Below are 25,751 nucleotides of genomic sequence, written 5' to 3' on the forward strand. Positions count from 1 at the left end.
AATGTGTTTAGTTTCCTTTCCAACAGCCAGATGGTGAACCAGGCCAGCCCATGGGAACTGAAGATGAAGAGACCTCCAAGAAAGAGGTAGGGAGCAACACAACAAAACGATGTTTGATTTTTCATTATGTCGATTGTCACATGCTCTCTGAGCACACATGAGGCACACACCTTTCAAGTTAGAATCAGTGGAGTGCTTTTCTACATGCAACAACTGGGAGCTACGCTAAGGGAAGAATGTTAGGCAACTGATCTGTGACGGAGCAATGGAAATTAAGGGAGTGTGCCTCTGTTGTACTTCCTTAGAGAAAAATCCCAAATTGCATTGCAGAGTAATTTGTTAAACCTCAGGAGTATTTAAATTCAGGAATATTTTGACTTGTGGAGTTCTGCCCACAGAACTGCACATTCGATCTTACTAAATGTTTTTTAATGATTCAATTTGGGGCGAGGAGAGAGGTATAAAGGTAGTATAAATTGTTATCCAATCTCAAATTTATTATGAGTCAGTCAATGTTTCCGACATTGTCACACACACACTGTGTGTGGGACAGAGTAAGTACTTTTAACTTCCTTTAATGAGTTGATAATGGGAAGGAAAAAAAATCCCTGTACTACTTTCTAAGGAGTGTCACAGTTGAGCTTTCACATGCTCAGTGTCACCACTGAGTGAGCATCGATTCTTACAAGGAAATTAAGGCTTGGGCTGCAAGAGCCTCTCTCTTCTGATTTAGCTGGCTCTTGCCTCTCCCCTTCCATCAAAAGACCATATTATCTCTCTCCTCTTTCCCATTTGAACAATTTTGCTGTTCATCAAACTGATTGCTAACGTGAAAATTACATGATGGTATTTTTACGGGGAACCTGCATTCAGGTAAGTTTGAAGCTGTGGGATATTTGAGGGGGAAAAAAAGAGTAATGCTTATCATGATCCACAGAAACCAAAGTCAGACACTGTAAGATAGTCCAGAACCCAAGAAGGGCCACGACAGGACCCTTCCAAAGGAAAGAGAATCTCATGTCCCGTGTTTTAGCAAGTATCCATTCCAGCTCCCCCAGGGCTCGGGGACCCACATATCTGTGCCTCCACTTTTCTAGAGTTGTAGTAGCTGGTGGTCCAACTGAAAAAAAAAATGAAAACAGGAAACCTGTCAAGAATAGATAGTGTTATTTAGGAACTATATAGGCACTTACATTACTGAGACCACTTGAACGCATCCTTTTAAATAGATACTTTTTTAAAATCTATGGTTATGTAACATCTGTGTCTGGGGGACTTAAGCAGAAAGCCCTGTGGGTTTCTCTTTTCAAAAGACAGGACTTATTTATAATCAGTCCCTTGATTTTTCTTTGGCCTTCATGGGCTTTTGAAATCTTAGGAAGTGTCCATCCTATTTCCTTATAGCTGCTCTTTCTGTGGCTCTGCTAGGCCTTCAAATGCTGAACTAACTTATTAATTAAATCGTTGACGTCATTCAGGGGGTTCCTTTTGCCCACTGGCCCCCAACATGGGAATTTTTAAATGACTGGCTCTAGAAGGGCCCAAAGATGGTGAAGATGAATTGATATTTCAGGTGACCACTAGATGGTGAGACAGTATAAGGCAGAAAACAGGTGGCATGTCTATGTGAAAGTGAGAGGGATGGCCAGGGCCAGCAAAGGCGAAGAAGGGTCCCCTTGACTTTTACTGCCACCCCCTACCTCACGACAGAGCTTCGACTCAAATAGGCCCCAAAGCTTTAGCCAGACCAGCGTTTTACTTTTAGGCTGTGAATTCTCCTAGTTAGCTATATCCTAGGATTTTAGAAGCATTTTGGGGGGCTCAGTCTAACAGAGGGGTCCTCCAAGTGGCTTCGTTGACATTTTGTCATGGGGGGGCTGTCCTCTGCACTGTGGGATGTGTAGCAGCATCCCTGACTGCTACATACCAGACACACACACACACACATACACACACTCTCTCTCTCTCTCTCTCTCTCTCTGACAACCAAAACTGTTTCTAGTCATTGCAAAACGTCACCCCTCATTGATAACTACTGCCCTAACATCATCAGTTTCAAATTCTGGGGAAAGTTCAAGATCATACATACTGTAACTTGCGTATCTTAAAAATATATATATCGGGGCCAGGTGCGGTGGTTCATGCCTGTAATCCTAGCACTTTGGGAGGCCAACGTGGGCAGATCACCTGAGGTTAAGAGTTCGAGACCAGCCTGGCCAACATGGTGAAACCTCATCTCTACTAAGAATACAAAAAATTAGCTGGGCGTGGTGGCGGGCGCCTATAATACCAGCTACTCGGGAGGCTGAGGCAGGAGAATTGCTTGAACTTGGGAGGCAGAGGTTGCAGTGAGCCGAGATGGCACCATTGTACTCCAGTTTGGGCAACAAGAACAAAACTCCATCTCAAAATATATATATATAAAAAATATATATAATATATCACATATATGATAATACATTATATGATTATATATATGATATATAATATATATAATTGCCTTGGGTAATTTCGAGGATTCTTCACTAAGGAGGTTGATTATATATTATATGATTACATATTATATCATATATATCATATATGTATATATCATTATATATACATGATTGTATATGATTACATATTATATATCATACATGTGATATGTCATATATATCATATATATTATATATAATATAAAATACATATTTTTTTTTCCCAGAGAAAAGTTTGTCCACTGCAGTTACTTTTTTTTTTTTTGAGATGGAGTTTCACTCTTGTTGCCCAGGCAGAAGTGCAATGGCATGATCTCCGATGACTGCAATCTCTGCCTCCTGAGTTCAAGCAACTCTCCTGCCTCAGCCTCCCTAGTAGCTGGGATTACAGGCATGAGCCACCGCATCCAACCCTGCAGAAGTAATTTCTAGAAATCTCAGAGAAGAAAGTGACCCAGATGACCCTAACTAGAATAGAAAAGGAAATTATTTCAGGGAAGTAAACAGTGAGTGGACTTTGATTAACCAAGTCAGTCCCATAGCTAGGCTAAATCAGTGCTTAAATAGCCTTTACCCTGAAATGATCTCATCTTCCACTCAGGGGTTCTTCAGGATGCCTTTTCCTGTAGCAGGCTAGGAACTCTCTCTCTGACTGGTGCACACTCAATTAATTCACTCTGCATTGTAGAGAAGGATGCCAAGACATGAAGGACCCATCTGTCAGATGGCTGCTGACAATGTAGCAGCTCTAGGGTGGCAGGAGCCTCACTTTATATGTGTTCCCCAAAACAGCAGCAGAGTCTTTAACTGATAATGTGTACCCACCAGCAAGCAGTGTGTGGGCCCCAGTTACTGGGTCTCCCTAGTCCCAGGCCCATAGGGAACTAGCCTACTGCATGGAGGTAACCTATGACCTTTAGCAACTGGTCTTTCAAGGCACAAAGTTCGATTGCAGGAGAGAGGGGCAGTGGAAGGAACGGCTCTGAATGACTGGACTGAGAAAGAGCATAAGATCTCTCAGGAATGAAACATAGCTATGCCAATAAAAGTAACAATCCAAGGACATTTCCTGGTCAAGAGTCTTGTGCTTGGTCTTTGATAAAGTGGACACCCCCTTCTCCATCCTAGGGCAGACTCTGTAACTATATTTCTTGAAATAATCATAACAGGACTAAATTGTGATCTGAATTTTAAACAGTGGTCTAAGTCCCTAACTTGCATCTGACCAGCCTCTCTCAAGTAACCATTATGGAAGGGGACTTTATAACTTCTTTGTTATATTTTGACATAACACATTTACATTTTTGCCCCCATTTGGTCTTTCTATAGAGTTTTCAGATTGTAACATCTGAATTCAGCTCATCAAGTTTTTTAATTGAAACATCTGATTGTAATAACTGAAACAGAATCATTAGGGATCTAATTTTTTCCAACAAAGGAGATTTTTTTCTCCCCCCCCCCGCCTTAGGGAGTTTCGAATTTGTGACCTCTGAGTTCATTGCAAAGGCCAGAAAAGTAAATAAATAGATAGACAATGACCACTCTCCCTTCCAGACATGTACGTGTATTTTAACACTTTAGCTTTTACCATTAGGATTTCTTTAGGGGAAGGTGTAGAAATATATTGGTAGTTTGACAAATTATATATCAAACGTGTAAAATTTAAAATATCATTTGAAATCAAAACTTGTCTGAAGACTAGCTTTTTGTCACAAGTTCAGCTAAGCAAAGTGCCCCCTAACTATAAAACCTCCTTAGTGCAGAATCCTAGAAATTACTTAAGGCAAGCTTTTTGAATGTTGATTTTGACATTTTGCCTGGGAAAGTGCAACAGCTTTCCAAGCAAATGCTTAGAAGACTCAGGGCAGAACCCAAAAACAAATGCCAGACGTTAGGGGAAAATTTTGTAAAGTTGGATTGCCAGAAAACTTCTAGCTATTTATAATTAAGCAGTTTTAGCCACTAAAGGGAAAGCACATTAGATCATTTTGTTTTGCAAAACAAATGGCCAGGGTGGGGTTGGGGTTTAGGAGGGTTCTCCTTTCTGAGTGGGAGTCCTTGGAAATGTTCCTGATGGGATCCAGTCATTCTGGAGCGCTCTTACGAAATCGTTCATCCTAGGGCAGTTTGGTGTTTGTGAGCATACAGTGTTTACTCCTCGGTGTCTTCTACTGTAGGTCTGATCTGATGGGGCAGGCTGTGGGCAGAGGAGCTCCAGCTCTTTGGGAGGATCCTAGAATAGTACAAACAGCACTGGGTTAGAAGTTGGGAGCTCTCATTCCTGGGACCTTGGTTGATTCTAGAACTTTATTCTAGGATTCCATGAATTTGCTAAGTTGACATCGGGAAAAGGCTGACGTTTGATTCTTGAAAGTATTGACAAGGCCCCATTTGGGAATGATTCTGCCAAGTATTCCTGGGGTCCTGCCATGGTCAGGAGAGCACCTTAAATTTGATGGGTTGTCAGGGAAGAAGCAGAGGATATCTCTGTGTTCAGCTTTATGTATGAGGAAGTCAAGACCCAAGATGGGAGCAGGACAGGGACAGCTTGAGAAAGGAGGCTTGAGATTGAGACTTGGACTCAGGTGCCAGGGATGAATCCAAAATGCCTCCAGGCATCTCAGTCTCAGACTTAAGCTAACAGATAGCACACAGTGGATGCCTCTCTGTTTCTTTTCTTTTCTTTTTTTGAGATGGAATCTTGCTCTGTCACCCACGCTGGAGTGAAGTGCCATGATCCTGGCTCATTGCAAACTCTACCTCCCAGGTTCAAGCAATTCTCCTGCCTCAACTTCCTGAGTAGCTGGGACTACAGGCACATGCTACCACACATAGCTAATTTTGTATTTTTAGTAGAGATGGGGTTCTCCATGTTGGTCAGGCTGGTCTCGAACTCCTGATCTCAGGTGATCCGCCTGCCTTGGCCTCCTCCCAAAGTGCTGGGATTACAGGCGTGAGCCACTGTGCCCGGTCTAATATTTTTCTTTTTAGTAGAGATGGGGTTTCACCATGTTGGCCAGGCTGGTCTAGAACTCCTAACTTCAGGTGATCCGCCTGCCTTGGCCTCCCAAAGTTCTGGGATTACAGGCATGAACCACCGTGGCTGGCCTTTTTTGTTGTTTTTTTTTCTTCTGGCTCTACAATCTTGATTCCCCAGAGTTAGGGCCTGATCAGATGTTAAGGCAGGCTCAGAATGGGGCATCTGCTCTGCCAGAAGAAGGTGGGAGGTCAGAAAGAAGGAGGAAGATCATTAGGGCTGCCTTAGTTGGAGAAAGGGGGCTCATCTCTCATCTTCTCAGAAGTTTCACAACCCAGAAAGGGGAGAGCGGAAAGCAGCCTCCTAAGGAATTCTCGAATTTCTTTCTCACTTTTCCTTTTTTTTCCTCACTCACTTTCTTCTGAGATTTATTTTTAAATAGGGTTCTTATTTTGGGGGGGCTTTCTGAGCAGGAACCACCTTTTTTTGGAGGGAAATAAATGAGAACACGAATTATTCAGGGCTGGGAAGTGGAAACAATGGAAGAAAGCAAGGCCGCTCAGAACCGGCTGGCAGAGGGCGCTCGGCTTTTACTATTGACAGCCTGGCTTTCAAAAATTCACTCTTGTGTCTGCGCCTAAGGCAGAACCCGCATCCCCCTCCCTAAATCCTCCTTCTCAGGGACACAGCCCCTGCCCCTAAGGCTGAGGAATGTTTTTAAAAGTTTACAGTTGAGCAATTGACATCTAAGGACAAATCCCGGCCACTTTTAACTAGTGGATCTGAAGATCTTAGCCAGGACAGGAAAGAACAGGATCAGGTAACCTCTAGATTCATAGCCCTGGTGCCCCGGTTCTCCTGGGAACGGGTCCTGAGATCCTGGACAAATCCCTGGTTCTAGTTTTTCTTAACTGAAAAAACAGGAGGGAGGTTTTTCTCACTTTAAAACTTATTTAATTATCTGATATAGTTTAAATAGATGAGGTATGCCAACACCCTATCCAACACACACTTTTTTAAATGTCTGTTCCAAAATGGAAGACTGTATAGGAAATCAAATGGTAGGGCCCTCTGTTGTCCTTTGGTAAATAATTAATAGTTTCTGGGTCCCCATCGCCGGGAGAATCTTTGCAGGAGCAGAGTTTGGTGGTAAAAACTCTTTCACACCTCAATCAAGAGCTAGACAAGAGGTTCATAGATGAGCAGAGCTCGTTTCCACCAGGGAAATCCAAGGGGCCTACCTGGAGAAGTTAGCATTTAAGACAATATGGGGAGATGGAGTAGAATTTGAGGTGCATGGTCAATGATTGTTCACAGAGAAGGGACTTGCTAGGGATAAATCGTTGCTTTTCCATTCATGCAAGCATCATTGAGTTTTTCAGGATCTCTGAGACCTCAGGGCTAGTTTTAAGTTCTTCCCCTCCTCAACCCCTCTCCACTTCTCAGTGCTTCACGGTACATACAGCAGGGCATTCTCACTAGCGAAGGCGTCCTCTCTAAGGATGGGACCCCTACTGTCCATCTCAGGCTCAGCACTGCCTTGGGGCAGGCCACTTCTGGCTTCTTTAGGCCTCGTTTCCACTGAAGGGCAAGCTGGGTCTGATGGTGTCCGGCCAAATTCCTTGGTTCCAAGAACAGGTGCTGTTGCCATTCCCTGCCATTTCTGCCCCCCACCACCCCATCCAGCAGCTGGAAAATGATGAGGTCATCTATTTGAGAAGGGCCACACAGGCCTCCCACACAAGGGCCTACAAAGTCCTCCAATGGGAATTTATTTCTTTCCGATCAAATTTACCCTCCATATCCCATTCATATACACATTCTCTCTCCCCTTACTCTTAAAATTGTAAAGTTAAGGAAACTGAATACAAACAGTTGATTGAAGGTAAACGTCCCTCCCACCCACCTATTTAAACATTTTTCTTTTAGTTGATAACTTTCCTACAACATTATTCTCTTATGCCCATATTCTTCTGAGGATTCTTTGAAGCTTTTCTTACACTTTCTTCTCCTCACAGTTCCTGACTTCTAGCCCTGAGTGGTGGCTGAGGGCAGGTGACCCTGTAGACCATGGGGAGCAGGGGAGGCCCAGGCAGGTGACTGCCTCTTTCCAACCTTTCCTGGGCCACTGGAGCTCCTCCCCACCAGAGGTCAGCAGAGAGCTCAGAATGGCTGGGTCTGCTCTCAGAAAGTGGGATCTTGGAATTCTCTAGATGCAATGTAGGATGCCCAAATGGAAAAAAAGCCCCGTGTTTACAGGGTGTTTTGGTTGGGGCTCTCATCCTGTCTTGGGTCCCGGGGACCTTACTTTTAACACCAATATAGCCATTCTGTGCTTTTCTCAGGGGAGGGGTGGTTGGGGGTTTGGTCTGTTTATTTGGTGGCTTTCTTGGTCGGTCTTCTTCCCGCGCCAGACGCACAAATCCCTCCCTTAGAGGGAACCACACCCTCTTAGAACTCTCCCTACTGGGGCCCAGCTGCCCACTTTCGCTTCCCACAGGACATGGAACCCACATCCCACACTTGGTCTGGCGCCTTTTCTTCTAGTTGTATTTATTGTTAAAATGACATCATAATATTACAGGAAATCCCCCCAGCCTGCCCTCACCCTGCTATGGTTTTCTTGATCATGATCTCCCCCTGTTCTTTACTCAGGTGTATGGATAGTTTTGAGACGGCATGAATCGTGGTGTGCAGTTTCATATTAATCCCCCTGCTCCACAAACACACACTACAGGGCAGTTTCCTTAGAGCTCTGCCCTGTTTGCCATCGTCCTTCCACAGTTCTTTCACTTGTTTAGTCCTTTCGCTAGTGGGGAAGAGCAGAGAAAGAATTGAGGTTCTCTCCCTTTGTTTTTCCTTCTCTGATCTTTTGAAATCCCGGGATCCTTGTGAACGACTCAGAAATTAAAACCAATTCCCTTTGGCCAGTTGTTTATTGTTGAAAGAGAGAGACAAAGAGAAGGTACAGACAGAAGGAAGGAAGTAAATAGAGGTTAAATTTAAAAATTTGAAAGGGAACGGTGGTTCACGCCTGTAGTCCCAGCACTTTGGGAGGCCAAGGTGGGCAGATCACCTGAGGTCAGGAGTTCGAGACCAGCCTGACCAACATGGAGAAACCTCGTCTCTACTAAAAATACAAAATTAGCCAGGCATGGTGGCACATGCCTGTAATCCCAGCTACTTGGGAGGCTGAGACAGGAGAATTGCTTGAACCTGGGAGGCAGGGGTTGAGCTGGTGAGCTCAATCTCAGGTGAGCTGAGATTGTGCCACTGCACTCCGGCCTGGGCAAAAAGAATGACACTCTGTCTGAAAAAAAAAGAAAGAAAAAAGAAAGAAAAATTGAAAGGGAGAGAGAGGAGGAAAAAAAAAGAAAAGAAAAATGAGTACCTTTGCCAAGTTTAGCTCTAAGCACCAAATGGGGTCCTTGCCCTCTAGGAACTCCTAGTCCAGAACAGAGGAGAGGATCAGGTTGCAAGTGATTATCCTTCTACCAGGCAGGGGGTGGAGCGCTGCCAAGGAGGGTGTGGCTGGCACAGCTGAGGGGTAAGGCTGGCTGGACGGGACAGGAATACAGGGAGGAGAGGCAGGCTCACAATCCAGGCTGGGGCATCCTCTCCTCCCCATCTCACTGCCCCGTGAGGTCCTTTGTTGGTTCAAGTGCCAACCAGAAGAGCTGGGACAGAGGCCTCTCCTGTGTGCCAAGATGGGGGCCACCACCCTCTGAGCTCTGACCGCTGCCCTCTCACCTCTTATTGCTTTCTCAAATGTTTATCTCCTGATTCTAAAATGATGGTCCAATTTTTGTTTTATTTTAAACTTAGGAACACACTGCATGTAGCACAACTTCATTTTCCAAGTGTTTTCACATGCCTTATCCCACTAAGTGGTTTTGTTTTGTTTTAGGAAGTCTGGCACACAGAGAACCTTCCAGTTCTTAAAAAAAAAAAAAAAAAAAAAAAAACCATAAATTTTTAAATTTGATAATTATCCAGAACAAAACAAAGCAAACCCTCAGGTTAAAAGTGAGCATCCTATATGTTAAGTATGCATCTTTGATCTTGGGGAAACCTTTGAATTTACAAATCGATGTCCTTGAGAATTGGGTTCCAGCCAGACCCATTATAGGCATTGTTTTCTTTTTTCTTTTTCCTTCCTTCCTCCCTTCCTTCCTTTCTTCCTCTCATTCCCCCCTCCCCACTTTGAAAAACAAGTTTTATTCTCTTGGGGTATGTTCATTAGAGAGGGAAGACAATCTGTTCAGCAAGGAAAGGTGAGGGGAAGAGAAAAGGGGCGAATTCAGCAGGAGGAGAACAGGGACAAGGTTGATTGCTCTGTGCTAGGGTGAGGGTGGGGGGCAGAGAGAGAACATCACAGCCAGATGCAAATCACAAGAGCAGACCTTCAGCTTCCTGGCATTGGTGGGGAAAATATTCCGTCAGCTGCCTTTCTATGTCCTGGGCTTCATTCATCAGCTCAAGAGAAAAAAATAAAATCAAAATTTCATCCTAATTTGTTGTGGTTGGGCCCCATTCTCCCACGTTTTGGCCTTCTTGTAAAGCACAACCACAAAGGCTTCCTGGGCTGACCTGCCTCTCAGTTCATTCTCAAGGCGTTAGCTTCATCCCATCAGGAGGAGTTCAGACTCTCCCCAACTGCCAAGAGTTAGAAATGTGTTGCTAATTGATTTGAGCTAAATTTGTGTTGCTTTGAGACTTAGCAAAATGGCTGATTAGGGGCCAGTGTTGGGGAAAATAATTGCTGATCTAATAGCTAAGAAAAGGAACTCATTCACAAATATGTTTATAAAATGGGCCTTCTGTGACATTTTGGAGTTGTCAGGGAGTTAGGGGTCATGGTGGTTCTTCAGGAAGAAAGAAATGTTGGGAAATGTTTAATGGAAATTTAGCATAAAATGACATGCCTCATTTAAGAAAATAGTTAAATCCATCATGGTTCCAAGTGAAAACAGTTGTCACAAATTAATTTTTCAAATGTTTGACTATTGGCAGGTCTGAGGTTTACTCATATGTAGATTATGTCCAACTTAGCAAAAGCATGGAATCCTGCCCAGTCCTTGGTACACAGGGACTGGCACATGTACCCATTTTTTCTCACTGATAAGTTATTTCCTAATTTTTTGGTTAACTTGTAGGTCGAAATAGCCTTACTCCTTTTTGTCTGTCTAGTAGCATCTCTAAGCTTGCAGTAGCTGCTCACGTGTCTGCCACGTCCCTTAGAAGGATGAATCCTTGCCGGGTCGGTGAGTTTGCCTCAATTCGGGCATTTTCATTTGTTAATTCATTCATTCGATATACATGTATTGAGTGCCAAATATGTGCCCTTCCCTGTGGGGAAGACAAAGGTATGAGACATTGCGACTCCCTTGATGGAATCAAAAAAAACCCAGGAAGTTAAGAAGAGTGGGCAGTCTCTGTTATAAGTGATTACACAGGGAACAAATAAGGAAAGGTGGAAAGATTGTCAACCAAAAGACTTCAACAGCCTGCTAAGAGTCTTCCAGCCCAGTTGAGCACACCAAATCAGAGATTACCTAAAGGTGTCATGAGTGCTGATAATTAAACTGCAGAAAACCTAGAAGGATCTGCTGGGGTCAAAACAAACAACATTTGACAGGCACAGCCATTCAGATTTTCATGCCACTCTGAGGCTGAAATTTTCTGCACAAACAGCAGCAACTGAACCTTTTCTAGTCACAGGGTAGACCTCCCTGTTGATAGGGTAGACCTCCCTGTTGATAACTTGTCAGTCATGGGACTGAATGAGGCCTTTCTCCAGGAGGCATAGCCCAGAGGGTTACTGGTCATGCTGAGGAGGCAGTCTTGCTTCCAGGAGGGGCTGCAGAGGCCTGGCCCAAGAGTGATGCTGAGAACTGCCTTTTGCCAACTTCTTTCTTTCATTGTGCACTCTCTGGAGCCAAACTATGCCTTCCAGGATCTTTCAAGACTAAAATTCTCTTAGGAGGATGGGCCCAATATTTCCCACCTAACCTTAGAAATCTTCTATGTCTAGGATTAGTGTTTTGAGAGTTAGATGGGAAAGTGTAGTTTGCAGTCAGGTCCTGATGTACTACAAAGTGCTTTCACCTTAGTGCTTTCATCCTCCATGTTAGCGCCAACCCTCCATCTTAGCTCTTGGGCTGGCCCCTGTCTTAGCTCTAGTCTTACATCTTAGCTCCTCCCCTGCTTTCTATCTTAGTTCCTGGCCTACCCTCCATCTTAGCTCCTGGTCTGCCCTCCATCTTAGCTCCTGGCCTACCCTCCATCTTAGCTCCTGGCCTGCCCTCCATCTTTGCTCCTGGCCTGCCTTCCATCTTAGTTCCTGGTCTGCCCTCTATCTTAGTTCCAGTCCTCCATTTTAGATCCTGAGCTTTGGGTCTCTTTTGTTCCCTAATGCAGATAGAGATAGTCTATATTCAAATACTATAATTAATGCCCAGTCATTGTGGAAAGAAAAACACATTTTAATTTCCAGAATTTTATTTCCAACTTTCCTTTCACAAATACTTTTAAATTATCTATTTATTACCCTTGAAATAATATGTCTTATTGATAGGTCTCTAACTGTCACAGCACATGATAGTGACCTGTATGGCTTTTTTGAAAATATGAGTGTGTAATACAGATTGCCAGCTATTTTTTACGTTAAAAATAAGATAAGGGAAGGTATTTTGTGTGGATGACTGAACTGAAAGAACTCTCAGGTAAACTTTACTCCGTAGTGAATATGATTGAGATTTATAGAATTATTAAGTTGTGGCTTCTTAAAAATTGCCACTGCAACAGGAATGCCTGAATTTTGTGTTCTAGGTGATCATGGATGAGCACATGGCAAATCTGAAAAGTTGATTTGGCCCCAGGCCTCCTTACCTCCCTGCAGGTGGCTGTGTTCTCTTCAGTTAATCCCATTAGCTGGCAAAGGCTTATGGGGCTACTTTTAAGGGACATTTGCATTTTCATAAAGAGCTTTAGAGGCCCAAAAGCCCAGACAGTCACATTTTTAATAGTGGGATTCTTAAGAGTAGCATTCTAACAAGAGGCATTGGGGGGAACAGGGGAGGGCATTTGGGCTGTCACCCCCCCACACTTCTAGTTCCAGCCCCATACCCTGTTATTCCCAGCCCAAGTCTATGGCTGCCTAGCAGCCCTCAAAGCAATGAGTTGACTTTCTTCCACTGTGATCCCAGGACACGCAGACCTCTCACACCAGATCTCCAAGTAGCAGCATACTGCTTAGTGCTATTCTGCCTGGCAGCGGGGTACCCCCCCCCCACCCCACTCAGTGGCAGTAAGGTTCAGATCGCAGCCTTCAGGGTGCCTGACTCATTCCAGCTCCGGTCGATAATGACAAGCCCCATGTTTTTCTCCAGCGTCCATGGCTATGACACATAAAACAGTCAGGAAATAAAAGAGGCTTGAGTACTATACGGTTGCTTTGCTTTCTTTAAAAAAGAAATATAATGTGAAGGGCATAGGGGGAAGGAGCAAGGAGGCAGGAGGCCAGGCCAGCAAATAAGCCAGCAGCAAAACAACCTTGTTGTTTGTTACATAAACAGCTCCCCCCACTTCCCCACCCTCCCCCGCCAACTGTACTGCGGTTATATCCTTAGGAAAAACTGGGGCTTAGTGGAGCTTGGGTTGATTTCACACCTTAGCTTAGAGTTAGTCAGAGGTGTATTAACAGCTAATGATTCCATTGAGGGCCGCCCAGATTGCCATCTTGACTTGCCAGATATTAGCAATACCCTTACAGAAACCCAAAAGCCTGCCAATTAAGTTCCCCAGTGTAAGTTAAAAGGGGCCTTTCTGAGATGTGTGATCTTTAGGAAAAGGAAATTAAGCTAATTTTGAAAGCTCCTGACACTCGAGTTTCCTTATAATGTAAGTAGGTGACAGCTGGGATGAATATCATAGTCCCTCCCGTAATGTGTATGTGAATAGATGTCATGGATTCTAATGGCAGAGTTCAAAGTCACTCAGAGGGAGGGTTTTTGTTTTTTAATGTCAGCCACCTGAAATATTTTCAGAAAGTTCTGTGATGGCTAACAGGATTAGAATGACATTGTCACAAAATGATATGAGGTGTTAAAAAGACCCCTACACGATGCGTGTCCACAGCACACAAGAAGTACCCCCCCACACACACACACTAAGTATGACTCAGTAAGAGTGAGGAGGAGAACATCGAATTATATAAGTTACAGTTTTATTTCAAACACACAAGCACGTAGGCCAGCAGTGATAGTAAACACGCAGGCACACTTTCCCTCTGAGCATGAGAGGCGTTTGGATTTTATCTTCACAGATGCAGAACCTCTGTACTTACTTCTAAATAGCTTCCTCCTGACCCTCAGCTAAGTCAACGGGGAGAAAGCAGCCACCAAGTTTTGCTAAATTGTGTACCATGACAGTGACTGGTATTTAGGAGACCTTGCATGCATCTAAAGCCCAGAGATAGCCACCGCCACCGTTCCTCCTGATGAAAATGGCCTCACCAGCACCTTGCTGCAAACAGAGGCCAGCTCAACACATTGATTTTCTCCCCACCCTCGCAAGGTTAGGATTCTGCTTAGAACTCTCTGCTTTAAGCTAAAATTTCCATCACCAAAGAGCCTGATTTCAGGCAGAGAAAGAACCACTTTAGCAAATGAGAGAAGCGAAGAGGAGTGGAGAAGGAGAAGGAGGGTCATTTCAACAGCAGCAAAACTCAGCCATTTTCCCTGACAGCACTTTAATTATGATGAAAGAACAAGATTTTTTTTTTTTTTTTTTTTTTTTTTTGGTTTTTACAGAGGAGGCTTATGGTGGGGGGAAAGGAGGGAGCCTCTGAAAGAGATGTGAGCTGCCAAGGTACAGAGTGCAAAGTGGCTGTCACTGCCAAATGACAGATGCACTTGGAGAGGGTGAGAGAAGCCCTTCCCTGAGCCTGTGCACCAGTGGCCCATTCTGTGGGGGCCCAGGACTAGTCAGCCAGGGGCAAATGGTGAATAGGATAGCCCAAAGGAGCCACCTGCTACTGCCAGCTTTCCCCTTTCCTTCTGTGAGATTTTAACCCCGGGGGTGGATCTCCTCTGCTGTTATGCTCTGCTCCACCGGCTTTGAAAGCCTTGGAGGGGTTTCAAGTGGTCACATACCTTATTGGTGAAAAGGATGTTTTTCTTTAAAGTCAGGTGCTAAGTCAGGTGTGAGGTTGAAATGGACACTCAATGGCTTCAGAGCTGGATAAAGGGACAGAGCCCAGGAAGCCCAGGACTGACATTCTGATGGGCAGAGGCCGGCTATGGTTTAGGAATGGGGAAAGAGGTGATGCACCACATGTTAAGAAGCTACAGTCAGCTCAAGCAAGAACGAGAGAATGGCGCTGTCACTGACTTCCCACCTCTCGGCCTTGCCCGTAATCCCTGCTCTGATCCGAGGCATGGGGTCCACAGGAGGTACCTATTGTGTTGCTATAATGCCCACAAGTGGTCTGAGGATTCTGGGCTGGTAGTGTTTAGAAAGAGATAAAAGTGAATCCTAGACTCTCACAGCTGGAAAAAGCCTTTCTCCCTGGGAATGGGAAGTAACAAAATGCGTCCAGGTTAGCTGTGGATTCCTTAGAGATGAAGGGAGCAGAAAGGGAGGAAAAAAAAAACACAAAACAAAAAACAAAACAACAAAAAACATAGAAGGTGCATTATTTTGTACTTCCTTTCACCTCCCTCCTTGGTTTTAGGGCTCTTTCGTGGCATGCAACAGGAAGTGCAGGCTGTGTTGAGAGCCTCTGGTGCAGACTTACGCAGAGCACAAGAGATGATGTGAGCCTGCTTGTCTGGGCTGCGTTTGTGTAACTGAATTACACAGTATCTATGTTAGAAGTGATGTCACCCAAGAGAGCCCCGTGGCCTTGAACTAAACACCAAGGGGCATCAGGCCCCGGCCCCAGGAGGCCTGCTATGCGGCAACTTCTCTAAACAATTTGTGATTTTCTGTTCTTATTCCCCTCACTAAATTGTCATGCTGCTAGAGACACTTCTAATTTGATGGTTATTAACAGGCAGCTGGTAATGAAACAGCAAGGACTTAGGGCTTTGCAGTAGGTGAATTACGGACATTTACAAGTAAAACAACGTTATTTCTTACATTTAGCAAGAGGTTTAACAAGCAAAGTGTAACATCTGCAGAATCTTACGGGAGGAGGCAGTGGTCTTGAAATCATGAGGCAGTACTGCAGGGATGGAGATATCGCCTTTCCGTAGAACAACTGCAATCTCCCCATCAGAGCCGACTGGAAATACAAATTTGCTCCTATCTCCATGCGTGGTGATTCTGCCTGCTACAGAGATGGAGGAACAGTGATCTTGCTGATTTTAATGGACCCATTTAGGGAAAAACACTTAAAAAATATGTGAGAATGCATTTTCCCCCTATTTCTCCTGGAAAGCAGCATTAGGGTCCAGCAGTTCTGTCTGGAAGCAGGGAGATGCAGGAGCAGCATCCTGGCTTATGACCGTTTGGCTGCTTAGCGGTTTTATTTTAGAAAGAGTTTTAATTCAGAGGCAGTGGGGGGTGGGGGGGCGGCACGGAGGGTGAGAGAACAAGACAAATCAGATGTAGAGGTTTGCAGAGCCTGGAGGCCAAAGGAAGCCCACTTTAGGAGACCACATTTTCAGCATCAGAATAAGTAAAGTATTTGAGGATTTTTGTCTCCTCTTAAAAATAGGCAGTTTGGATAAGGAAAATATTCAGGCTCTTTTGAGAAACATAGTGAGGTGATCAGTTAACGTGAGGTGGTGGTGATTGTAATGTCTCGGAAGAATTGGTCTCATTTTTCATGTCACAATTAATATTGTTTGAGATTAAATAGCTTCTTAACTTAGACCATTTACATTTTACAGAGCACTAAAAAGCAAGCCTCCAAGCCACTTTCTGGTAGCACAAAGCCAAATAAATGGGAACAATATAACCTTAAAAAGATCCATTCTTTCACTTGTATCTTTGCTCTGGCCAGTATCGAGTCATTTAGCACAATCTAAAAACTCACATTTTTCATTGCTAGAAATATGTAATTCTTCCTACTATTCATTGCCTGCAAATTTCCTATTCTGGTGACCTTTTTGACTTGGATTTTTGTCTTCTTGACAACAAAGCATCCAATCAATTTGATCAAAAGTTCAGTCGTGAAAAAGCATCTGGATGTTTTGTCTACAAACAACCAGTTTGCCTGAATATTTGAGAGGATCAGCTCAGCCAACCACCTGTCCCGATGTTACCCCAACACAACCCAAATGCACTCAGAGGGGCACGGAAGGAAGGGTACACACAAACAAGGTGTGGGGGGTCTCACTTTCTCTGCTGCAGCTATCTGAAATTGGCTGCAGAGGAGGGGGAAAATGAAGCAGCAGACTAGTCCTTCTAGGCAGATGTGGAGGGAGAACTGTGTGGAAAGAAATCTTTATGGCTAGACTCTCAGCAACATCACTGTCAGAGTCTGGTGCCTGCAGCCATCTTAGAATTTAGAGGAAGCCGAAGGCACCTGCCCGCATTTTGTCTTAGGTTACAACCAGCTCAATCCAGCCAGCAAAAAATAAGGGTGAGAAGTGTTTTGCTTTTGCAGAAAAAGAAAAAATTTCCATGATTCTGTTCCTTGAAAAAGAAGCTGACCCTCCCCAACCCAAACCTTTTATTTCAAAGTCACCAAAACTGAGACTAGATAATCTCTCTCTCTCTCTCTCTTTCTCATGTGCATAGTCAATTTAGACTCTCTTGGCTGGACTTTTTCCTGATCTCTCAGTGCAGTAAAAAGGCAGATGAGGGAGGAAGAGGACAAGGAGAGGCAGGGGAAGGGGCAATGGCTCCTTGGCACATCTCCCTTTGTAGTTCAGTCTTACACAGTCCATTTCTATTTGCAAATAGCTCAGCCCAAAAGAGGGTATTGATATGACCCCCAGATGCTGTTCCTAATCCATCTTGCTTATTTTCCCTCTGGGGCGCAGGCAGGGCAGAACCCAGATATGATCAGGCCTTCAAAGCGCAGCCTTGATCCTTTATTTTTCATGTTACAGTCACAGACCTTGAAAATGTGTTTTCAGCAGTTTACCACATACCGAGAATTTCAGGAAACAAAAGGTCAAGAATTGATGACTTAGATTTATTAGTAGTCCCATTAGGCAGACCTCAGAATTCTAATGATGAGTCTTTGCTAGACAAATCAATGTCATGTTTCTAAAAGGACAAGAGTGACAGCTGGCTGATTTCACAGAATTATCAGGTATTGGGAGGAAGGTTAAGTTCAAAGTAATTACTTTCAATTACAATGATGTTCTTGTTTGTTTCCCTGGGGTTTTCATGCTGCTAGTAGTGTTTTTTTTTTCCTTGTATTTGCATATTTGTTGTTTACTTTACATATTTTAGAAATTATCCATCTATTTTTTTCTCTCAAAATCTCTTCTACCTTTGGCATCAATTGTAGAAACTAAATGTTTGCTGTAGAGTTCTATCCTTTAATCATAGCTTTTTTTTTCTTTTTTTTTTTTTTTAAAAAAACAAAGTTCTCTTCTCTGCCTCTCTGCCTCCCCACCCAATAAACCTAGTGGATGTGTAGTTATGCTAAGTTGTGGAAAACACATTTAACACATTTAAAAATGTGCAAGGTAAATGAAATATAAAAGTGTGTTATACCTAAGATTAAAATATTAATTCGATTTGGGGATTTACTAGTCAACATTTTGGTTTTATATGCATTCATTCAACTAACTCATGGTATCTTGTTGAAATGATGCATTTAAAATAATTACTGATTAAAAGAAAACTAAGGAACTTTTCAGGCTGAGAATGACATTAAATTATCCTGTTCTTGAGCGCCTCTCAGAGGCATGGGTTAAATAACACTAGAATATGAATTTAGGGTCATTTAGGCTTTTCTAGGCTTTGGTATGCCTCCAAGGGTTATGAGTAAAAGGAGTAGTCCTTTAACTTGGAGATTAGATGTCTCTGGGTCCCAGTTAAGTTTTATACCAACTTCCTTTGTATGGTTCGGCTATTTGGCACCATCTTGGTAGAAGAGAGGGATCCAGGGCCTTTGCTGTCAGTGGAATGGATTGAGGAAAGCTTCCTCATTTATAAGTCTTGGCTTGGCAAAACATAGCCTAGCCTTCTTCCTTCCCTTTCCAGACCAGGGCACCACGTGGAGATAGCGCCGTTTGCTTGGGCTGGCCTTGGACATTTCAGAGTTCCCTCTTACTACATGCTGACATTATTCCACAACTCCCCATGTGCCTCCCCTCACTGCTGCCAAGTGCTCTTGAAAGTCAACCACCTTCCTGGGTGACTGCTGCTTTCTTACCTCAGGTTAAATCCATAGACCCAGTGAAAGTTTTCCCAGGGGCTCCCATACCTAAGGGTAATCATACTTTCTATATGTGAAAGGCTAGTTTTCCAGAGTTTTTATTTCTTGATGTTAGGTCACTGCAACCCTGGGATAAAAATAGATGTAATTAGCATGTTACAGATCAGACTCTGCACTTGTAGCTTTGTGCCACTTTCTCTAATAATACCAATTTTGGTGACACATTTCCTAGAATCCTGGACTTGCTTCAATCCCTAAAATCCTCCAAGAGCTGAACTGTAGGACAGACCTGTTTGCTTTAGTACCTAGAAGGGTTTGGTCCCAATTAGATTGTCTCTTTTCCCTACCTTTCTGGACATTGCAGGTCCATCTCCATTTTCTTGTTTTTATGATCAGGGAGCAACGGCTCCATTCTCCCCTAAGGCTGACATTTTTGTTGAAGGCTGAGCACACATGTCTTCCATCCTTGTGGCAAAAGGCCCTTTCCTGGCTGGCTCCAGAATCCTCACCAGTTAATTGGGAAAACATTTGAGTTAGGCATCACAATTTCAGCCGAGCTGGGCAAACAACGAGTACACCTGTCACTCGAGCCAGTGTCCAAAACTCAGCCCCACGGATCACAGCTGTAGCGTTATTTCAGCATGAGCAATTCAGTATTTAATGTTCCTTAGAAAAAAATAAATCATTCCAAGCTGCTACTGTTCACCTGTTAACTCTTTCGGGATTTCATGGTGGTGGGGGTGGAAGTGGGGAGTAATCTATAATTTGCTTGGCTAGCAGAGATAATACCCCCTTCCCAAGTCTGTCTTTTAAAAGGCCATTTCTTACATAATGGAGAACAGGGGCTGCAAAAACAATATCCTCTTGATCTGTGTCAGCCACTGCCTTCCAGGATGAGAAGTTAGATTTTCTTCTTTCGTTTCATTTATATTTTTACCTGCGCAGTACAGGTACTGCTTCCTACAGTCGGCAGCTTCCATTTCTTTCCTCTTTCCATGGTAGCTTAAATTAGCCCATCATCAGCAGCAAATCTTAATTTACAATTAAGTGCTGGGGAAAAAAAGTTCATTATTAATCAGACCTTCTCATTTTATGTAAATGGCCCCCAAAAGCAACACACATTTTTAATCTGTCCTGCCGATAGCTGAGCCCTTCTGTCATTTGGGTCCTAATAAATGAATTGGCCATCTGCAATTAATCTGCATAGTACAAATCATTGGAAGGCCGAGTCTGTCTGCCTTCTGAAAGAAACTGGCTATATTTAGTTTTTAAAGCAAGTCTGCTTTGTGTTCTTTGTAAAGTCAGCGACATTCTTTCAATTTTTTCGGTGTAATTAGCACAAAAGGAGCCGTAATCTGAGAAGGTAGTAGAGACTAAGGCAACCGAAAAACAGGAATGTTCAAGAAAGCGGGCAGAGGCAGCCTTCCCAGTATTGGGCGGCGTGCAGAGACCCTGGGACGTGGCTGCGGGTAGAGCTGAGGTCTGTAGCTCATAAAAAATCTCCTTTTCATCTGATCCCCAGACTGGTTGCAAATGCTTGCAGCTTGGGCTGAATAATTTTCCCCTTCTCATAACTTCCAGTGGTCGGCAAGGACCTTAGAAAGACAGAGTGCCATCTGGGCTCTGCTGCTGAGTGGGCTCCTAACAGGCCAGTGAGAGTTCTGTGCACACTGCCAAGCCCTCAATAAACTGCTGAGTGGGAGAGCAGAGGGCGCAGCCCAGAGCTCCCCAGCAAACGCCTAATTTCGACCAACTGGAGGCTAAATGGAAATCAAGCAGAGGAAGGCTGCGGTGGCCGTGGGGAGGACAGTTGGAGCCCGTGTGAAAAGAGGGGGCAGCCCTCCACTTTGGGAGCTGTGCAGCCTGTGCCCCAATGGTTAGTTCCCTCCTCAAAATAAAAGCCAGGAAAATAGGTGGAGCTAAGCGATAATTACACATTTTTCAATTTCAACTAAAACGTGTGGACAAACACAAAACGATGAAAAGGTATCTACATTTCTAGGTGAATTAAATGTGTGACTAATTATGTCACGTTAATTGCTTAATTCCTGGTTTACCAACAGCAGATGGAAGTGGGACTGGAGAGGGGGTTTTAGCTCTGAAGGCGAATGACACCTGAGGCCCAGTCTGAATCTCAGTTCTCCCAAACTGAGGCTAGTTCCTAATGGCAAGGCTGTTTGAAAATGATCACCTACATTTGGTTGGCAGGTAGATAAAATCCGAAGATGTAAAACTTCTATTTAGCAGTTGTTTCATTTGTGTATGTCCACAAAGCAGCATTTAACTAAATGAAATGAATTGCCTGATTAATCCAGTGTTTTTAACTGTCTAAACTCCAATTCTATGGAGCTAAATTTGAAGAAGTGAATACTATGAAAAAACTCCTAAAATCTTTAAAATAAGAAGAATTAAAGGGTTTCTTTTATCTAAGGAAAATTTTATTAGTCCCTCAGAACTCCTGACTGGTCTCAACATCCCATCTCCAGGTGCACCAACTGCCTCTTATTTTTTCCTGTTGTCATTAGTTTTGTAAGATGTTGGATCAAAGTGTCATTTAAATAAGGCACCTTGTAAATAAGTGTGAAAGTGAACTGGTCCGTGTCTATTTTTAACTAGTCTCCCTACATTATTCTCCATCCTGGATGAGTTTCCATCTTCAAGGCCAAGTTAAAAGTTCTAAGCAACAGGTTTTCCCATTACCTTAGTCCTCATGAAAACTTTTCCCCAAGGGAAGTGAAGGATATTTCAGTTTAGGAAAATTAACTTTCCTGCTGTAGAGTGGTTAAAACTCTTAAATATTTTTTTGTACCCAATTAAGAACTCCATTAAGTGGGTCCATTGATCTGTTATTGATGTTGATGTACCTCAAAGAAAATGGAGCTTCCTGTCTTCTCCTGGATTTGACTTTCAGTTTTGGAATTAATTGTTGAAGCTGCCGCCTGTGTTCTGCTGATGGGTCTGCCTTTTGGTCCTGCTAGTGGGTTTTCTGCTCCCTGTTGATATCCAAGTTGTTTGTCCACCTAGAATCTTCAATGAAGGGTAACATGTGCATCATATCATTTAGGCTTCTAAAAGGAACATAAGTAATACATGTCATCTCTTTTTGTTAGCTTCCCGCTTCTTAAGGTAGATGGTGGCTTTGTTAGAAGTCCATTCCTGCCCACTCTGGGGCTCATGGGGATGTGGTGAGAAAGGCATTGATGGCCTGGGGAATTGGGCATCTGTCCACAGAGACCAGGAAGCCTCTCCCACAGATGGTGCCTCCCCATCAGAGAGTCAGGAAAGATCAAGAAGGGCTGCAAAACGTCCTTGTTGCCCTTATATTGTGTGCCATGCTTTTAAGTAGATGTTTGAACAACATCTCAAATCCACTGACTCAAGGAATTCGGTCCAAACACACTGGCCAATGTACATCCACATTCTGTTTGAATTAGAGTATGTTCTGAATTAAAAACAGATCATTTTAAAATTAGTTGATGGATAATAAATAGGAAAATGTCATATGGCCATGTAGTTAATTCTTCAGTAATTGACTTCAAGTCTTCTGAAATGAAGTTTTACATCATGTTTAGTTTTGAATATAAGTTTAGGGTTACTTTGTGGTTGGAGTTACTGACTAGTGAATATGACAAGAAAAAAATGTCCTAGATAATCACTACATTCGATTTCTAAGAACTTTTATGGTCTAAAGTAATAGAGCCTTCTTACAAGGATTAACTGGGACTAGGAAATGCTTTTTACAATTCCTTCTTTCATCATCTACATGACATAGACTTTGACATTCATTTGCAATAGCAGTTTCAGTCATTCTAGCTAATTAAAGTGCAGAATGTGCTTTGAAGACAGGAAACACTGAAAGTGCTAAATACTATTATTAAAATCTTACAGCTAAAGTTTCTGTTTCAGTGGAAACCTATTTATTGTTTCCTAGGCTATTAAAATAATATTATAATTATATTTGCTCTGAGCTCTTGGAAAACAACTTAAAATGACCCGAACTAATGAAGGGCCAAGGATAACATTCTTGTCCAAAAACTGAGTGACATCATTAAGCAGAACACTATTTTCAAGATTCTAAGCTGTAGCAAGTCTGCTGCTTCGAAAGGCAGACAAGGCATTCTTACTCAGAAAGGAGGATACCCAGGGGCCAAGAACACAAACTGCCTTTATCACCACGAAGCTGACAAGACCACAGAATTCAAACCCTGATGTGGGACGTTGTTCCTTGTTGTCAATATGGAATGTTGGAAAGAAATGTTTTGAGGCCGTATCTCCGTGTAGTGTGTGACACGATCTGTTTAACCAAATTTTTTCGTTAGGTGACCTAGTGTTTTAGGTTAGGGATGTGTTATGATCTCAACTGGCTGGCTTGGGCACGAAGCAAGTCTCCTGAGCCACAGATCTGTGCTCTCTTCGGGCATTTTATACGCAAGATATTCTGCCCTTTGTCTCTCCCTGAAATCTCCATAACTCCCTTCTCTTCCTGAGCCAGATGAGGGGCCCCTTCCATTGGAAAGCTCTTTCATCTGGACTGTTCCAAGAATTATGCTAATAGATTGCCCCACTTTCAAAGCATAAACTAGGTACTTAAAACAGTAATGATCAATTAAAATAAATGACTAACTCACATGAAAAGGTCACACATGGTAGCCTCCAAATCTGAAAGACTTAAAAAAAAAAAAAATCACAACTTTTAGGGCCTTGAGAGGTCAAATTTGAGGCCAAAAGCTCAATAAAATCTCTTCTTTCACTTTGTGTGGAGTGAAAACAGAGAGCCTAGCTGACCGCAAACCAGCTTGTGTTTCAGCGCTCTGGGTGTCATTTGCTTACCTGTAAACCCATGATTCCACCTGCTGTCATTTATTTACAAAGTAAATGCTTTATTTATTCATCAGTAGTCATAATAAAATATAGGTGAAACCTACACTTAAAACATTTTTGTTTTCAAGAATGGCCTCATAGATTGAGAGCTGAAAGGAGTAAAGCCTGATCTTGCGTTACACATTTCTAGGACAATAGTCCCGATTGTGCCTTGCCTAGAACGCATGTTAGTATATGACATGGGGCAGTTTCACTCCTTTTAAAGTTCAGGTGTGATACTTATCTAAAAGGGGAAGGTGGTAATGGAGCTCAGAGATTTCCAAATAAGGAGGCTCTTCATTATATTCATTGTATAACTTTGTAGCTCCTGGCATAAGTATCTAGGTTGTATTTGTTACTATTTACCTTACCTCTTAAAGACAATGTATCTGTGCTTTGCCACATTAGAAGCAGGAAGGAAGATGCTTTTGAACAAATGGAGCATAACAAAAATTTCTGGCCTATTCTTCTCTCTTACAAGTCTTTAACAATTTTTAAAAGTGACAATCAAATTCAGCCAGGAATTTTTAATTTACTATCTAAAGATATAGAACCTGTGCCATGTCATCAAGCGATTCTTTCCAATTTAGGTGGTGGATGACAGTGAGCCTTACTTTCACTGTTACAGGCAGCCTAAGAATCATGGATCCTGAGGCCTTACTGCTGAGTTTTCCAGGGAGCACATTCAGGTGTATCTGCACAATATTTTTATGCATCTTTGGTTAGGTGAAAAGCATCAACCTAGGATAGTTCCTTTGAGCATTTTCAAAAGGTATATTTTTGTGTGGAAGAGAGGCCATGATCAGGAGTGTGACAAAAACCTGGCAGCAACTTTTCAGCCGAGTTCGAGAAAGTCAGGGGTCTGCAGCAACCTAGGGCAGGACGGCATCTAGGCTGCGCTTCCTGTTCTTAATTCCAAGTGTTGTTTGGTGACTTTGAATCGCCCTCTGTTGTCCTTTCAGGTTCATAAAAAAGAGGCCTTGTACAATGGGGGCAGTGGTATACCTGAAGGGGCCAAGAAAAATAATATGTGGCATCTTCATCTGTCACACCTTTTCTTACTCGAAGTGGAGCAAACTGGGGGAAAGGGGGGAATTTCAGTCATCCTGTTGAATGGCTAACAGTGTCTTTTTATTTTCAAAGCTAACTTAAAATGATACAACAGTTTGCTCCAGGCCTCTGGTGGTATCAGCCGCCCCATACCCCTGGGGACTGTTAAATGTGTTTCCATTTATAAGTAGACTTTTCTTTCTTTCTCCTTCTCCATCCAAACATCTTAAGTTTCATGGACTCTGTTAAGAAGTCAAAGAAAAAGTTGGAAGACAGTTTGTGGACTTTGCGTATCTGCGTTTTCCGGGATGTAGGCCTGTGTCCCATCAAAGACACTGCTCATGTCTTAGCTTGATTACCTGGCCGCCTCGGCTCACCTGGGCACATGGTGGGCCGCGGAACCCGCAGGCACCAAACATTTATTGAATGAATAAACTGTATCCCAGCAGACACCACGGTGGCAGCAGATGACCCAACCAAGGTCCCAGGAAAGGCGGGCTGGGGTCAACTGGTTGAAAATTTGCTATCCCTGCTCCTAATCCCGTGCACTGCTAGATCCTAGTGTGGGGCGGGACACTTGAAAGTTTTGAAAGAACCCTCAAACAAGTTCACGTTCCGTAAACTACTTTTCCCTCTGTTCCAGAGCCCCCAGGGCGCCCAGGCCAGGCCGCCACCTCTCCCACCTGGGAGGACGCCTCGAGCACCGACTCCACAGCCACGGCCACCGCTCCTCGGCTCCCGTGACACCGGCGCGCCTGCTGCTTCGAGCAGAGCCACCTTTGCACTCCCATCGCACTTTTCTCGTCCGAAGATACGAAACTCCGTCGGGCGTCGCAAATAATTCGAATTCGGCTCTCTGACACCTACCTCGGCGGGCGCGCGCCGCTGGGAGGGCGGGGTGGGTGGCTGGAGGTAAGGAGGCGCACAGCAGGGGTAAGCGCCGCCGTCGCACACTTTGCACGCCGCCCAGGGCTACACCACTCACCGAAAATTGGGAGGCAGGTCTGGGAGGCGGGGTTGAGCGCCCACCGTCTTGGGCGCG

General features: G+C 43.6%; 2 protein-coding genes and 1 long non-coding RNA gene across 7 annotated transcripts in view; 2 read left to right on the forward strand and 1 right to left on the reverse strand.

Annotated features, from left to right (window-relative positions):
* LOC105548338 lies at window positions 1-25,613 on the reverse strand. Its single transcript, XR_001007375.1, has 5 exons — window positions 25,577-25,613; window positions 19,737-19,849; window positions 18,864-18,926; window positions 4,621-4,707; window positions 1-1,147 (listed from the first exon to the last, which is right to left on the reverse strand). It is a non-coding gene; the product is annotated as an uncharacterized LOC105548338 (long non-coding RNA).
* Window positions 1-25,751, forward strand: part of LOC105548340 (neuroendocrine secretory protein 55) — a 75,995-nt gene that overhangs the window by 31,007 nt on the left and 19,237 nt on the right. The gene's annotated exons all lie outside the window — the stretch shown is intronic.
* Window positions 1-25,751, forward strand: part of LOC105548339 (guanine nucleotide-binding protein G(s) subunit alpha) — a 77,733-nt gene that overhangs the window by 30,976 nt on the left and 21,006 nt on the right. The window lies entirely within an intron of this gene.

Source organism: Mandrillus leucophaeus, unplaced genomic scaffold (genome assembly GCF_000951045.1).
Source record: "Mandrillus leucophaeus isolate KB7577 unplaced genomic scaffold, Mleu.le_1.0 Scaffold41, whole genome shotgun sequence".
Lineage (NCBI taxonomy): Eukaryota > Metazoa > Chordata > Mammalia > Primates > Cercopithecidae > Mandrillus > Mandrillus leucophaeus.